The 13141-nt window shown below is 43.1% G+C and overlaps 1 long non-coding RNA gene across 4 annotated transcripts; it reads left to right on the forward strand.

Moving 5' to 3' along the window:
* The first annotated feature begins 1691 nt into the window (after positions 1 to 1691).
* On the forward strand, positions 1692 to 13141 carry LOC112949901. Of its 4 annotated transcripts, none has more exons than XR_003249902.1 (4): positions 1692 to 1858; positions 9226 to 9377; positions 11848 to 11928; positions 13097 to 13141. It is a non-coding gene; the product is annotated as an uncharacterized LOC112949901 (long non-coding RNA). The 4 variants fall into 4 exon arrangements; XR_003249903.1 differs by having other exon boundaries at positions 13103 to 13131; XR_003249904.1 differs by lacking the exon at positions 13097 to 13141 and adding an exon at positions 10856 to 11123 and having other exon boundaries at positions 11848 to 12567.

A 13141-nucleotide genomic window follows, 5' to 3' on the forward strand; every position in this document is an offset into this window, starting at 1 on the left:
TGCATAATGTGAATCAGTCTTGCATCCCAATGGCTGAGAATGGGATGTGTCACTCGTTGCTCATACAGGATGGTTGATGCTACTACAGGACAGGTATCGTAGCTGCTATGGGCTTGCTACAGAAATGGTTTGGAAAACTATGGGTGTCCTTATGGCAAAGCTGTGCTCTTCTTGTGSCTCATGTGCCTTTGCATTTGTGCCAGGCTGAAGTTTCTCCAGTGTTTCTTTTGGGTGGGTGACTAAGCTACTAGGTCATTTATACATATGTTTACCACTGCATTCAGGATGTTTGATGTAAAGAGGAAAAAAAAATCCTAACAAAGCATCAGTCACAAGAATGTTTAAGACTGAAGATGTCTTCAGGGTTTGCAGATGGAGAAATTCCAGAAATGTGATTTTGGCTGGAGAGGAGATGCTGTTTGCTCTCGCCTGCACTGAGACCAGGGCAGATGCACTGAGGTTGTCTCTCATGGGATTCTGTCTCTTCCATGGTTCTTGCCTTTAACCAAATCCAAGTCAGGGACAACATTCATGTTATCAGGACCCCAAGTGAGGGTGACTTGACGATTTTGTGGCTCCCACGTGTACCAGGTCGAGCCACATAYTCCCCTTGCTGCTGGCTCCCCATGTCAGATCCCTTGAGTTCCCCTTTCTAAGCACAACCCTTCCACCCTATCTATGTGGATTTGGTATTTTCAGGCTATTTCACCAATTTTCCAAGAATATTTGGAATTTAATCCTGGTTACTCAAGCTCTTGCAAACCTTCCTACTGTGATCCGAGCTCAGGGTTTGAAGGTTCGCTCTGTGTTTCCTTATCCAAGTCCTAAGCACAAACACTCCCTGCAGCAGATTCCTGCCTGTACCCCATGGACTCGACTTCAAATTGATAAAACCAAGCAGGATGTTTTAATTAGTTTCACATTCATATTGCAGTGGTTTTGTCTCTACCATATTTACCCACTTAAGCTTGTCCAAATGTCATGCAGAGAGAGTCACAGTAAGATTCCCAGGGAAATATATCTCCAGAACTTTGTTTCTGCTCCGTGCTCACTGCTGTCCTGCAGTGAACATTATCTAACTCTTAGCAGAGGAATGTCATTTTTTTTTTTCATCTCTCTCTTGATAAAACAGTGGTCTTAACCCAAACCTTTTCTTCACAGAGTTATTCTGTACATCCCTGTGTGTCCCTGGTAACAGCAATAACACTGCTTTTACTTTATTCAGTCCTGGGCTTTCATTTACTCTATGCTTCACATAGCAAATGAATCCTTTGCTTTTGTTAGAGAGAGAAAGAGAGAGAGAGCAAGCAAAAGAAGAAGARAAAAAAAAAGTTAGCAAAACAGGAAGCAGTGACAAGATGTGGATTTATTGGATTATTAGCCCCAGAGCACGGAGTTTTTATGATATTTTTAAGGTGATAGTGTCCAAAGGTCACTGAAAGTGTCAGGCCTGAGATATGTTAGACTGATATCTTAAAGTTCAGCTGCTTGATCATTCAGCTTATTGAAAGCTGAATATTAGATTATCAGCATGTGCTATGTTGGCCTGAGTTACGGGGATGTGGTGGAGAGTTTTTTCTTGTTATGTAAAATTTATTGTGCAATGTTCTTTGGTAATTCAGGACCCCACCACGAGCCAGTGAACTTTGACGCAGGAGGCACGTTGCAGAGCCAGGTTTTAGAGGTTTCCAGTTATTTTTCAGTGGTAGAACTCCCTCCACCTGAGCATGAACTACTCCAGGGTGAACTTTCTTCAAGGTCTTGGGCAACTCATCCCAGATCAGAGCCTGCAGTGAACAGCAGTTCAGCAGCTTGAAGCTGTCGGTTCATCATCCTACAGGTCAAATTCTGAATGAAGGTAATTCATTATCTAGTCTATCAACCCTATATTCTGCTTTCCTTCGGTCGGGATTGCTCATCCTCATGTGGGGATGCTCTTCTAGAAATATTTGTCATGTTTGACTTCTGCTTGGTTTCTGGGCATGTCTTGAAAAAACCATGGAACTGAAGGACTCAGTTTATATTTCTATTTTATAATAATATGATATTGTATAAATGTGATTAAGCTTGATAACAGCAAAACACAATGTACCAAATATCCAGTGGAAAAAAAAAAGGGTTTGGAAAGAAAACAAGTATCAACCTTCAATAGAATTTGGACTTTTTCTCTTTTAAATAAAACCATCTGTATTTATATTTCAAAAGTTTGTCTAGGCCAAATGTTGACAAACTGTTCTATTTCCCAATCTGTAACCTGGATGGTGACCSCCCTCTTGTGTAGCCAGGCATGTCCTTAGCCTTCCTATACAAAACATGGTGGAAGAAGCCAGAGAAGGAAATTATTTGCCAAAGATGTATTTAAAAAAAAAAAATTTAAAAAAATGAAAAGAGAAATGAAGAGACCTATGCTACCTGGACTAGAGCCTTAGAAAAACAATCTGTCCCTCAACCTTCTTGCAATCAGATAGGCTCAGCTAGAATAAAATCTAGACAGACAAATACCTTTCTACCAGGTTTCTACCAGGTTCTTAAGGCCAATTTAGACTAATTAAACAGAGCTCGGCCCTGTTCAAGGCTCTTAAACACAGCATCTGGTTAAAGGCCCCTTTATTCAAACAAAACCCTGTTACAGGGAGTGACTGCAGTGAAATGAGGGAGGACGTGAGTCTGGTCTTTATTTTTAAGCTCTTTCCTCAATGATGATTCAGATTGGCTTGGTTTAAAAAGCAAATCCCCTTCTCCTCTTACCATAAATCAATGTGTTCTGGCTTCTGTCCCCAGGAAGAGGCTGTCTGTTCTGCTGCCAGTGTTATTCCCAGTTTTTTGTCATGATTATAGGACATGATTATCTTTGGGGACAGGCTGTAGGCTTTGAGCAGGCTTCACAACACTGGCTAGCTGGATCTCAGCCAGGTCCTCCCCTTCCCTCCTCGAAACCAATTGCTTCTCCAACAAGAGCTGAGCTTTGCAGCTGAATTTGGATACTGGAATTGTTTGCATTTTTAGTTCATAATTTGCAAAAAGTGAGACTGAGAGCAATATCTGGAGCACAATATTGCGCTCTGCACCCCTGGAGCGCAGCTACTGCCTGACAGACTCTACAACTCCTTGTCCTCTCCTCTCTCTTCTCTATCCGCACCCATATACATCTTACTCTTTGGCTCTGCCACCAGCCCCTTGCCACTCTTGATATCCAGCCTTAATGTTTAATACATTTTAAGGGCCTTCTTTCACTGAGGATGTGATGTATTTTCCTCCTGAAACTCAGCCAGAAGCTAAGGCCACCTTGAAAATCTGCCTTGGGTGGTGTAATTGCTATTGAAGCGCTAATTACAATTTCTAATTACTATTGCAAAAAAATTAGAAGACATATAGAAAGACATGTATAAAATTATAGGCATTCCCTGTTTTGTAAGAAGGGTGTTTTTCCTTTCCTTTGGCTTTTTTTGTCTTCCTGCTGAATGYCATCTCTCTGAAGGTTTTAACAGAGAATCCATAGGAATTACATAGTTTCAGATAACACTGCAGTAAATTAAGTAGAGAGGGCACGTGGATCTGGTAGCAGGACAACATGACCATGGGCATCACAAAGTGGAAGAGAGTGTGTAAATCATCATGGTTCCCTTGAAATCCCTACAGCCACATGGATAAACAGAGGGGTTGAGCAGCTCCTGCAGGAAAATGTTAAAGCCACTAAACTCATTTCCAGACCAGGACYGAATGCTTAAAAATCCAGTTGTCAAAAAATTCTTAGTTTTAATCCATGGTTTTTATCAACAAGCTACCCAGTAAAACTTCAGTTCAGGAATGCACACTTAAATATAGCTACATTCAAAACAACAGGAAGAATTCTTAAATTCCTCTAAAATCCACTAAAATCATGTGCAATCATGCAGGAGGGTTGAGAAAGGAAGATAGTGCTGGAGCCTGCAGGAACTAGTTGTGCTGTGCGTGTATGAAAGTCAGTGAGATCTGTCTACTCACTGAGTGTGGCCAAGCATTGGAACATGGACTCAGAGAACCTGTGAGATCCCTGCTTTCCAAATTTGTCCGGACACGGCCCTGAGCAGCCTGACATGATTTTTGAAGTTACCTGTGTTTTGACCAGGAGGTTGACCTGGAGGTTTGACCAAGCATCCCTTTCCATCACTATTGCTCTGTGATCTTGCATTTCTTGCAGATGGAGCTTCGAGATGTTTCTCACCTGCATGGTTCCACAAGACCTTAATCCATAGTCCATACATTCTTGGAAACCTGGTTTTTTTTGAACAGCATAGCTTATTTTTTAAAAATGCTCTGCTCATACATGATCTTTTCTGCTTTCTCTAAAAGAGGGCAGTCTGGCTGGCAATTTTCTGCTGGGACAAAAGGGGCTGCAGAAGTGGGACACGAAGTAGAACGTTGTCTGGGCTGGCTCAACGTGTCATCAGGTGTGAGGTCTGGATGGAGATTTGTGGAGTTTGATGCTTTGCCCAGACGGAGCTTGACTTCAATCACTTAAAGGCATGTCCGGCTAGACACAGCCATTGTGTTGAATCCTGGAACGGGAATATCCTGCRCTCTTTCAGTAGGAGCCACAAAAGTGTTTGGTTTTACAGGTCACTTCATTTGTTTCTGGCCTTTGCCTGTGATAAATAGCTCGGTCTACTGCACAGGGCTCTTGAAGAGCTGTTTGCTCATGCCTGTAGGCATTCAGATCTACCTGAGATGATTTTTCCCAGATGGCATGGGTTAGCCAGCCCCCGGCTTGGAAAGACGCACTTGGTGAGCTTGGCACAAATGGTGTTTATTTGAGTCCTCCCTTCAGCCTCTTGATCATTAGGCAAAGCCTTTGGTGGAGTGCATATATCTTAGAGATGGCACTGAGTGGTTTTATTTGGAGACAGATTGGGTTTTAGAGTCACATTTGACTGTTACAAATGAAGTTTTTCTTTTCTGGTTGTGCCATTATTTATGCTGCGATAATATTGCATCAGTAAAATATAACACCCTGGCAATGTCAGTGCGTGATCCCACCTGTCTAGAACTGTGGCCAAGGCTCCTTTATCACTGACTCTCTATGCCCTGAGCTCTCACTGCTGTGCTATACCTCTTAATTCTTTATTTGTCTGCAAATAAAATAGCAGGCAGACTCCAGATCACCATCACGACTTGCAGACCCACCACAGTGTTGAACCTGGAGTGCTGGCTGTGTTTATAACCTGCTGGATGGTCAGAGGTGGTCAATATAGCCCTGTACTGAAGCTTATCTTTGRGTAATAAGAAGGTACCTGGAGGATACTGCTTTCCTTCCTGTGGATCTCTGTTAYTGATGCTGTGCTAGCACATTCTGGGCATCAGCCAGCACTGAGGCTAGTGAGCACACCTCATAGCGTGTCCTAAGAGGGTGTCTACAAAAATAGGGATATTGTTTTCTCTGTGCCAATTCACTACCTGATCTATTAGTGCAATTATGCCTTTTTTTTTTTTTTTTCTTGGAGATCAGTGCTGTCATCCCAGAGGGCATGCTGCAGCAGATGGGATACAGCACATACCACCTGCTTGGCTTCACGCCTAAGATGTGGGCTTGTGGCTGGTCGTCTATGGCAGAGCTGTCCTCATCAAGAAAGCAGGGTGAATAGCAAAGTGTGGGAGTTTTTAAAACCTTGGAAAGGTCAAAATAATGCTACCTGAGGCTYGGCAAGAAAGAACATTGCAGCATATTCTCTCGTCACTATAACTTGGGGCTGGGGCTGCACAGCCAGATGGTGCTGGCAATGCAACAGCATTTAGGCTTGTGTGTTTGGATGAGGCAAAAAAGATCAATACCACCAACTGTAAGCTCAGGGTCAGCAATTATAGGAGAGCAAATCTGTCCTGACTCTAATTTGTGCCAGAAATTGATATCCCATTTTTCGTAAGAAGTACAGTATGGTCTTTCCAGTACAGTTAGGGCCTAATAGTCTCATCTGAAGTGAATAAATGTCTCTCAGGCAGCATTTCTGAGCAGACTTGGATGGCCTTGTTTTTAGGTACAGGTGTCTTGACTCTTTGACTGTATCCACAGCATGGAAGGAGTCCAAGGCTGAACTGAGCATCATTCCCCAGCAACTCGTACCAGATGTTAGAGAAATGAAGAAAAATGAAAGTCAGTTTTCCTGGGGACAACAATATCAGGGTATTTCCTCAACTTTCATTTCATGCTTGCAAGCTTGCATGTGTTTTGGTTATTGATGGGATTTCACAGAAGCCAGAGGGGCAGGTGAATAGGGCACACTACTGCTAGGCTACCTCATAGMAGGTAAAATGAGAGTTAGCAGCATTAAAACCAGAAAGAATGAGTCCAGCAGAAGCATGAGCAGCAAGAAAAGGAGAGTGCCAGCGCCAATTGCTGTGTCACTAGTGTGTCCATCACTGGTGGGTCGATCACTTCTGTGTCCCAGGGTTTTGCCTGGCATTTTCCAACACCTTGAGGCAATAGGACAGTTTCTCATTTTACCTCCCTGCTCCTCCTTTACACTAGCTCCAGCAGAGCTTTAGATGAATACGTAAATTTTGACAGGCTTTCAGGCTTTACATATATTTTCCAAAATTGTTTTTCTGACAGTCGCCAGCTGGTTGGTTACGGTGTTGTGGTTCCTTCTCTGTGGGCTCATCAAAAAGCTCAGAGCTGTGAATAACTTCAGGTCTCATCAGACTTCCAAAGTAACCCAAAATGTTTGGGAGATTCTTGGTTAAAAGATGCCTGGGGCTAGGCAGATGTGTCACGACTACACAGTTATTTTCAGTGCTGCTGAACCAGTATATTCCTGAATCCAGCATCCCACATGGAACATGTTGAAGGAATGTCTTGACTCTGAGTTAAGAAACTAAAAATGCACTATTGAATTCTCTATTGCGATTCAGTTACCATAAACAGTAATTAAAATAGCTATTGGGCTATCCACTGGCATGAGGAACATTGCATACTGTTATGTTTTCCACAGGCAAAGAGCCAAGTGAGAGCCAAGCTCAGTCTCACTGTCTTTCACATAAATAAATTGCAAACTGGAGGCAAAATTCTGCAAAGATCCCCAGTTTGGAGCATCCCAAAYCTAAATCCGAGATGATGCTCCTCTTTGGAGGACAGCAGGACCACGGCAGTCCTGGATGGTGTGCTCAGTGATAGGGTGGCACAGTGAAGGCAAGGAGACCATGTCCAGGCATGGACTTGCATTTTGCTCCTCCTGGCTTTGCTGTGCTTGCATCCATGCACAGGGAGCTTCCCGCAAGGAAACGCGTGTCCCTGGCAGAGCAGCAGAGCTCCTGGCCACATCCCACCGGAGCAATCCTATCTGTTTACTTAAACTTTTCTCCTCCTTGATTGTTACAGAGCTCTTCCCCCAATGTCCTCCCCTCTAGTCCAGCTCTGATGTGCCCAAATGACCCCTGTCTCTTTGTGTTGGGAAGGGAGYAGAGCAACAGTAACTAGGCTCCATGATACCATTTTGGGAGGAAAGGACTGAAATCATTCATCTTCCTGCCTCTACTGCAAATTTTATGAGCTCAAAGTTTTCACCTTTGAGTGTAATGCAAGCAGTATGTTYCCCCCAAAAGAATGGCTTAAAAATGATGCATTTTTAAAATTAATAACTTTCATATTCTTGCAGCATGATGACTTTTTATTGGGGAAATGTTAGCTACTCTTTTAAGTATTGCCTTTAAAACCATGCAAAATCCTTTGCAATGAGAAAAAAAAGAAAAAACAAAACAAAACAATAAATGTCAGCTAATTCATTTCCACAATTTAGGTCTGTTGAGATGGGCCAAATGTCCTGAAGTACAAGAAATGGTCATGTCAGCTATAACCAGGGGATGTCTCCTGGTCCTCTTTTTCACTGATGGATTTCTTGCCTTGCTTTCACTGCAGGTGAAGGGCTGCTGGGCAGCCACTCTGTACTGTTGTTGCCTGCCCATAGCATTACGTTAGACTATGGAACAGAACATCCTGATGGAGATATATGATCATGAAGAGCGAAGTTGAGTGGGACTGATAAGACTTTGGGCACCTAAAAGACCCTTCGGATCCCAGATCATTTCAAAACACAGCTGTGGAGTGTTAAAACAAGTGGTGAGGTCACTTCACCTCACACCTCCAGAGCAAACTGAATGCTTTTGGAAGTGAAAACTAGTCYTGAATGGTCTCAGCCCTGGAAAATCCAGTCCCAAGTGCTTGCAAGGGCCTTGGAGGGAAAAAAGGGTGTTGGRATGGGATGCTCAGTGACTGTGGGGTACAGTGATTTTGGGCTCAGGTCCAAATCCCTGTTCTGGTTGCTCTTTGCAGCTCCTCACGCCTATGACTACTGAGGAAAGCATGGACGAGAGTTACACATGAAGGTGTTAGAGTGAAAGGGTTCCTATAAATAGATTAGATTAGAGAGGTTTGCTTAAAATCAACTGTCAGCCTCTGAAGCTTAATAGTTTCCATACCTAACAACTGTCTGAGCATTCAGCTCACATAAATCTCAGCTCCGTGTTCAGCGCTATTGGAGCTGACGTGACAGCATAACGGTTATTCATTTTAACAGATTTCTAAAGGAAAATTTGGTGAAAAAAAGAAAGGAAATAGGCAAAAGCACAAGAAGATTAGGAAAAAAAATCCACAGAGAATAAACTTCAGTAAGCAGAAGATGCAGCCAAGACAACAGTGATAAAGTGGAGCAGCAAAAGGAGGCGGYGCGAGCTTTGGACGGCAGCACGGGACATTCTGTGCTCGACTCCGGAGTCCCTCCAGCAGGATCAATAATCCTTGTCCTGCGAGTCCGCCTGCCAAAGCTCCGTGTCACCAAGGGAGAGACAATCCATCATGTGAAACCGGGGGAAGCGAGTGGTACGGTTACGTACAGATAGCAGGGGATAGTGTAATAAGTCTGTGAAAGATATATATGATTTTAGGCTGCTCGAGATAACAGACTATTTGTTAGATTATATTTTTGGGAAAAGAAATGCCTTGTATCTGTGTTTTTATGCTCTTTTCTTTTCTTTTCTTTTCTTTTCTTTTCTTTTCTTTTCTTTTCTTTTCTTTTCTTTTCTTCTTTTCTGCAATGTTTCATCCTCACATTTTTTTAATATTTCCTTGGTCTTGCAAAGAAGAGTAGAGCATAGTCTTACTATGTAGCTGATTACACCAGTTTCTTTCTGTGGCTGAGAATAACATTTTGCACCCAGGAAAGGCATCAAAAGACTGTTTATCTTTTCTCTGCTCAGGTTTTCCCATGGCAGCAAGAGGAAGAAGCACCAGGAAGCTGCTCCGCTTCCTCCTACGTGTAGCTGGAGGTGGATGGCAGCTGGGCAGAGCTTTGGCTTGGGATCAGAGGGAGCAGCAGAGCCAGCCTGGGAGAGGAGGATGGCACCAGCTGGTGAGTCTTTGGGTGGCATGGGTCCTGTGACAGAATGTCTGCACTCTACCTGCTTACTCAGGGGCTGTAGGGAATTTAGCTGTAAATTCCAGCTTTCATTCATTCCAGAATCATTCATGAATCCCAAGGATCCTCCAGACTTCTCAGTGGTAGCAATGCTTGTTTTTCTTCTTAGAGCTACTCAGCAGAATTTACTACACTTGTTGCATGTTCCTAACAGCTCAGGYCTGTAGATTTAGCAGCTTTCTGGCTGTCTAGCTCACATAGGGATGTTTATTTTTGGCTAAAGAATAAGCCTTCTTGCAGAGTTTTCAGGCTGTCTGGTGGGTGCTTCTGCAGCATTCTTTTGGCCTGCAAACCTGATGTTAGTTTGATGATTAGATGCAGAAACGCTTTCCATTTGCTTGGAAGATGCTGCCCTATGATGGTAATGGGGCCATAAATTCATTGCTAGGACAACATTAGGCCGTATGCTACAAATTAGCTGTCAATGTAAGGAAATATTCTTACTCAACCGAAACCAGATGTCCCTGAGTCTTCTGGGGAACGATGTTGAGCACAGACTTACCCATGCAGGGAAATAACGCAGCAATACAGGCCCGGGAAGCACGGACAAAGCTAGTTGTCAGCAGTGTTGTGATTTGCTGCACTGAAATCTGGGACACACCAGCTCTTTCTMTGGCTGGTGCTGAGCCCTAGCAAAGCTCCAAAATTATTTTTCAAGAGTAGGTTTGGTGTCCAGCCAAGAGACTTTTCCATACTTTCCACTATAACTGGCAGGAAGGCAAGTGATCCTAATTGCGTATGAGCGGTTGCACAACACTGTCTCCCAGCAAGCCGAACAACAGGGAAAAAGCAAGGAGCATCCTAGACATCTTGCAGGTACATTTCAGATGAAACAGCTTCCTAACTGCAGGTATCTGTCATTAAGCTCTACCTAAACAAGGTGCAAGGGCTACATCTTTCTCTTCTTAGGTCTTCCAAGAGTTACCAGATAACTAACTCAAGAAGTCTCTCTTCTGTGTCCAATCACAGAAGATACCAGCAGAAAAAGCACAACTTTGAGGTTGTTTACAAAATCATTTTTTAAGTGGTATTTCTCATATGGGTAGAAGAAGCTTTTCTGAGTGGTCTGTTGTAGCCTTTCCTTGAGGGACCATTGCCAATTAACTGAGCTCCTGTATGACCATGCTGGGCAATTGGTGGTTTGATGATACGAGGAAATGTAGATAAGATAAAGGGTTGGCCCCATGTGATTTGAAAGGTTCACAACTGTCACTCTCTAGAGACAATATTAAAAGGAAGAGATTTCTGCCAGGTTTTAATGAGGGATGGTTCACTGTCACTCCAGAAACAGTCTGACAAAACAACACATGATTCTGGTATCAGGCTTCCAAATAGTTATAGAGGTCCCTGCAGATAGAAACCATGGGCTAGCTGCAAATAGCTCAGCCTGAAGGTGCCTTGCTGTTTTGCAGGTTCTTTGCTCYCCATTCCTGGAGAAGAGCTCGTGATTTGAACCATGGACAATGATACGGATGTGATAATAACGTCACTGTTTGTGCCTTGTGCCTTGCACTTGAGGACGTGCAATTGTCCCCAAGGGAGTTTTGCACACCAGATCCAAAATCACCACTTTGTGTGCAGAGAGCAGGGAGAAGGTATTTTTACTCCTGCAGCTGTCTTGCAATGAGCATTGAATTTTGATAGCGCTTCCCCATAGCCACCAGGCACAGCAAAATGCAGGTAAATAGCCCAGACCTCTGTGTCCTCACCACATCCTTCCCATCTGGTTTCCATCTCTTCACAAGAACACAAAAGTAGTCTGTTGGTAGCGGAAAAGAGAGAAGCTAAAACCAACGTTATTGCAATARGGGTGTGAAGACCAGGAGAACATTTTAAAGTAGTTAGTAAAATACAAACTTTAGTTGAATGAACCAAATATAGGAGGGGACGAGTTCTCTTTTAGTTCAAATTATCAAATAACCTTTTCTCCCATAGTTTTAGATCACTGATTTCTGCAACTGCTGAGTTTCTGTGGCAGCTTTGTGTTATCTTTCAGGTGGCATATTTTTCACTTCCGTTTCTGTGAATACTGAATTTATAGAAATCAATATGTGTTTTTCATATGTAAACTTGTCCCAGGCTATGAGAAGGAAAAGGAGCTTTATACAAATGCTTGTAGAAATATACAGCTGAAGAGTGTTTGACTTGAAGTTCAGGCATTTAATGTTCTCCATAAGCTACTCACCATAAATTTTAAACTGATGTTGTAGTTTTGATTATACATTTTTATGATGTATTTTATGCCTCATTCCCAGACAGAATTATGGCCCTTACACAATACTAGATGAATGACTCCACATGTTTCACATCAACAAGTTCTTTTCTTTTTTATTTCCCCTCACCCCCTGAAATGTCTTCTGTTAAAAGGATGCTGCAGTCAAATTATTTGCTCTTATCGTTTTAGACTTGCCCTTGGTCGCCCTGGAGAATTTGGTGAGAATGGCCAAGAGGGCTTTAACCCTACAAATGGAAAGCAGGACATAAGGTCTGGTTCCCATCGATGATGACTGAAACTCTATCTTTCTACTATATATGTGTTGAGTTGACCATCATAGTTTTGCCACTATTAAAGGGCAAGCCGAAAAGTATTTAACCTACGGGGTGTCCCTTCCCAAACAATTCCACCTAGAGAAACGGAGAGCAAGAAGAGAGAACAATATCCTCCTTTACTAGCTAACAGATGTGGAGCTATCTACAAATAACAGGGTGGCCAACAATAACCTGACACAAATCATGAACTGTTGGAAAGAAAAATATCTTTGCACTGGGCTTTGAATAACTGCTGTGGCTTGGAGACAAGTACAGATTTTCCCCAGCTATGCTGGCTGGTGTTTTGCTGTTGATGCATCCCATTGGATGGTCCCAGATAGCTACTCTGCATCCCACTGTACCACCCAAAAGCTTCCCACATATCCATGCTCCATGCCAAGAGCAGTAAACAAAAACCATGTTTATTTATAATTATTTCTGAATAAGCTCAAGTGTATTTGTGCTCATTTGCTTCAGGATGCTGCTAACTCTCGCTGGTGCTCTTAGGACAGGATTGATGCTCTTGGCATATTCATAATCATGGGACGTGTTGAAGCAGGAGATCCCGTCGCAGCTCGGTGTAACCACAACACCAGCATGCGTGTTCACATGCACCCTTGCACTTGACTCACATAGGAAGTGGGTTTTTGTGCAGGATGAGGTTGTAGTTTGGAAATTTAAGCTTTTCACCCAAAAAGGGAAATAAGCATTTCCCTGGGGCCTTGTAAAGATGACAAGTCTACCACAGAACAAGGAAATGAGTGGCATATTGCAGAGCATATTGCAACAGGCACGTTGTCGAGCCCCGGGGCGGTATTTCGTCCCTGATGGCCTCATCATCTACTCAGGAGATGGTGGCTGCAGGGACACTCCCCGGTCCCAAGGACAGTCCTGCCTACTGTGACTGGTGGGGCATAGGAAAGAGCCCAGTTTGTCCTCAGGGGAGCAGAAAATGTAAGCCCAAGACCTAAGTTCAATTTTCACATGGGCAGTATATTTCTATTCATGCCATGAAGGTTATATTAGAGGGGCCTGAAGATTTTCTATAGGCAGCTTCAATTTTCTTTCACTCAATGTGCATGCCCCAAAATAATCTTCTATTTTCTTTTTTTTTTTAACCTGAGCTTAAGATGAGAGAGCCTGGAAGAGATGCTTTGGGGACCCTTACA

The sequence above is a fragment of the Nothoprocta perdicaria genome, unplaced genomic scaffold (genome assembly GCF_003342845.1).
Source record: "Nothoprocta perdicaria isolate Ctin4 unplaced genomic scaffold, notPer1 scaffold_30, whole genome shotgun sequence".
Classification (NCBI taxonomy): Eukaryota; Metazoa; Chordata; class Aves; order Tinamiformes; family Tinamidae; genus Nothoprocta; species Nothoprocta perdicaria.